The sequence below is a fragment of the Capsicum annuum genome, chromosome 8 (genome assembly GCF_002878395.1).
Source record: "Capsicum annuum cultivar UCD-10X-F1 chromosome 8, UCD10Xv1.1, whole genome shotgun sequence".
Lineage (NCBI taxonomy): Eukaryota > Viridiplantae > Streptophyta > Magnoliopsida > Solanales > Solanaceae > Capsicum > Capsicum annuum.
This window is the reverse complement of record NC_061118.1, coordinates 48,865,040-48,868,863: the sequence shown is the minus strand read 5'-3', so window position 1 is coordinate 48,868,863 and position 3,824 is coordinate 48,865,040. Positions and strand designations below refer to the sequence as shown.

Genomic DNA, 3,824 nt, shown 5'->3' with positions numbered 1-3,824 from the left:
AAAGATCAAACCAAGTATTGATGGAGCTGACAGAAGATAAAGCATGGTGGATGCCTACTTCTGATGGTAATTTTGCTATCAAAGATGCGTATGAAATACTCAGAAAGAAGAAAACAAAAAGGGAAAACTGCAAACAGATTTGAAATAAGTACTTGTCTACTAAAATATGCTTTTTTCCTGAGGAGAGCATGGAAGGGGAGAATTGCTACAGATGATAATTTAATAAGGATGATAATAAATATTATTTCAAGGTGTTGGTGTTGTGAGGAATACAATTATGAGACCATGAAACATTTATTTCTAATTGCTCCCATAGCTATCCAGCTATGAAAGCACTTTATTGATTTTGTAGGTATCACAATGGATGGAGCTCAGCTAGCACACATTATAAGTATTTGGTGGTATAGAGAGGTACCCATAAAGTTGCAGCAAATTTGTAGAACTAGGCCTGCAATCATTATTTGGATTTTGTGAAAAAGAAAAAACAAGAGAAAACATGAAGAAGATCCAAGTCTTCAGAGAATGATACACTAAGTGATGACCATTACAGAACAGATGTTAAGAATAAGATACCCATGGATCAATACTGAAAATAATTGAATAGAGATGGTAACTAAACTAAGAAGATACAAACCAAGGTTGTGTAGTTATGCAGTTAAATGGGTGCAACCTAAACAAAGTGGATTGAAATGCAATACAGATGGGGCATGTGAAGGGAATTTGGGATGTGGCTTATATGTTTTTGCTATGTGAAATAGAGATGATAATCTGGTGCATGCACACGCTGAATATTTAGGCATGATAAATAATATGGAGGCTGAAAAGACTGCAATCCTAGAAACTCTAAGATTTTGTGTATCAAAAAGTTTACATGTGGATGGAATTCGTGTCTCATTCATTGGTGATGGTAAAAATAATAAGAAATAAATTACAGATACCACGGGAGCTAAGAGAAGTAGTAGAGGAAATTAAGAAGCTCATGTCAATAATAAAAGCTATAATCACACACATATACAGAGAGGGTAACTCATTAGCTGATTACTTGGCTAATCTAACTATTGAAACAGAGAGCATTCAAAAATTCAATAATTTTCACCAACTACCACCAGCAGGCAGGAAGATAATAAACATGGACAAGATGCAAATATCAAACTTGAGAATTAAAATCACAAGGATCAAGTCATATTCACAAAGTTTTTGACCTAGTCTAGACATGCAACATGCAGATTCTGAGCAACAGAGAAATTTATAATAGATCATGTTTCTATATACGAAATACCACAACTGCTAAATCAGATAGGCTAAACTACGTTAGCTCATAAAAGTCATCACCAAAAACAAAAGAAAATTGCGTCATGTCAGTCTTTCAGCATAAAAAGCCAGCCACAAGTCAAAATCAATAATGGAAAAATCATCTCCAGTACTCTCATCTAGAAGAACAAATTAAAATCTTGTATCCTAATTTTAAAAAAGAAGATATAGGAAATGAGATATCTATAGAAGAGCTGCGAACTTCAGATGTTTCCTTCTTTAACTTCACCTCAGAGACAACCCAACCACCTGAAAGGAATAGAATCAAAAGAAGATCCAAGGAAAAATGAAGGTCAATAGAGAAACCATGCTGTTTTGACAACACTTTTGTGAAGAATATCATTAATACAACACCGGAAACACCATTAGTCACCCAAAGTAGAAGTAGATTGAGTTAGGAGTTGAAACGGCTGTAATTAGGGACCATGGTGAAGAAACTAGGGCAATGACAGAGAAAAGAGATTCTTACATTTTTATACCTAGGTTCAAATTTAGAAAGTGGGTTTTTTCACAATAATTTTTCAGATGTTGTATTATTTTTTATGGACCTTAAGCCGGACCTTCTATTTTTTATTTGATTATCAATAAAATGGCTGAAAAGCCATAAAATTTTATTTAAGAAAATGTTACACTACATTCTAAAAAAAATCTCGCTATATTTTACAAAACCCAACGCCAATAGCATATCTTATGAAAATTCCCTTGCTATTATACTGTCCCATGTCGCTTATTATTCATTCTTTATGTAGTTCTAGATTTTGTAATCAAGGGTTGATCTAGAATATTTTGTTTCTCACATTAAAATTGTAGAAATTATTCAACCACCATTTGAACCATATAACAATTGAGCTCCCGTCACATAAATTTAACAAATATTTAACCAGTCATAATAAATTTAGTTTAATTTCATAAATAGAGTCTAAAAAAGATAATGAATATAGACCGTATTTCTATATTCAGACACAGAAAAACTGTGTTTTTCGATAAACTCTATAAAGAGGCGATTAAAAAAAAAAAGCAATTGATGAGAAGAAGTCAAACAAATGCTAAAGAAAACATGACAAAACATACTAAAAAGAAATAATTAGTGCAACAAAAAAAGAATACGATAGTCGAAGTACAAAAATCAATAAATAGTAACAAAAATAAAATAACAAGAAGCCCTTAGAGTAGTACTACTACTAATATAAAGGAAAACGTGAATACCTAACTAATTTTATACTCTAATATATCGTTCATAACCTCTCATTTAAGGTTATGTTCTTGATATATAGAGTTTGCTTTATGTCTGACAAATCACCTTCAATTTTTTTACATAATTAATATCTTTTAATATATTTTATTATCATGTATATTAAAACTTTTAATTTATTACCTCTTATAGCTTATCTTTGACTTTAATAATAACATTATGCTTCACTTTTTTTTCACTGTATCTCCTCAACTTTGCTCTCTCCGCTTCCGTCATTTTCTTATTCTCCGGCGAACTCACGACTCTAGAGTGGCCTCTTTATTTTTTCACTGCTCCGTAGAACACTACTCGCTGGTCATTTTTTTCCCTTTAACACAATCATTGTCAGAGCTCCAACTCCAACAGCCACCACATTCACATCAAAATTATAATAGAGCAACCAAATTTGATCGAAATTGTCCGGATCTGACCAAAATTATTGAATTTTGACGGAGTTGTTTGGTGTTAGAGGAGAAATAGAGTGGCTAATTGAATTTGCTGGTTGCTCCGGCGTCATGAGTTCGTCGGATAAGACGAGGGTTGTTTGGTGACTGATTCGCTGGTGTGAGTTGATTGCGAAGGTGATTCTCTGTTCAAATAAATGAAGGTTGGGTGGCGGTGAAGGTTGGGTGGTGGTGGATATCTGACTGGAGTTTGATGGTGGTGACGGAGCTCTGACCAGAGTTTGGTGGGGGTGACGGGAAAGAGCGGTAGCGGCCTTGTGATTTGTATTAAATTTGTATTATAAACAAAGGATTGTTGTAATACAATTTGAATTTCATATTATATACATTTTTATTTGTTCAAAAGTTGTTATTGCATAACAAATATAGTATATGTTAACGACGTAAACTAATTTAAATTATAATGAAATGTTTGAAATTCACGAATCATACTTATAATATATTTGTATTAAAAAAGAAATTGTTGTATATATTTACCACATATATTGAAATACGTCTTTAATAAGTATAATATATTGAATTTAAAATATATTAAATTTGTTTTTTATTTTTTGTCACATTAATGATATTCAAAACATATTATGATAAAAATTGAAATATTTAAATGCTATTCAAGTTAGTTTATGTGTTATTGTATTAAAATTATGTTTAAAAATGTATTTTATATATATATATATATATATATATATATATATATATATATATATGTGATAAAAAAAAGTTATTTTGTCAACTTTAATGACAATACCTAAATATTTATTCTATTTATGTAAATACCTCAATACTTCGTAAGCCTACCTCTACCTTTCTTCTAATCA

General features: G+C 31.2%; 1 long non-coding RNA gene across 1 annotated transcript; it reads right to left on the bottom strand.

Annotated features, from left to right (window-relative positions):
* Positions 1–1,233: 1,233 nt before the first annotated feature.
* Positions 1,234–3,381, bottom strand: LOC107846999. The gene is made up of 2 exons (XR_001667250.2): positions 2,687–3,381; positions 1,234–1,560 (listed from the first exon to the last, which is right to left on the bottom strand). It is a non-coding gene; the product is annotated as an uncharacterized LOC107846999 (long non-coding RNA).
* Between the last annotated feature and the right edge of the window lie 443 nt (positions 3,382–3,824).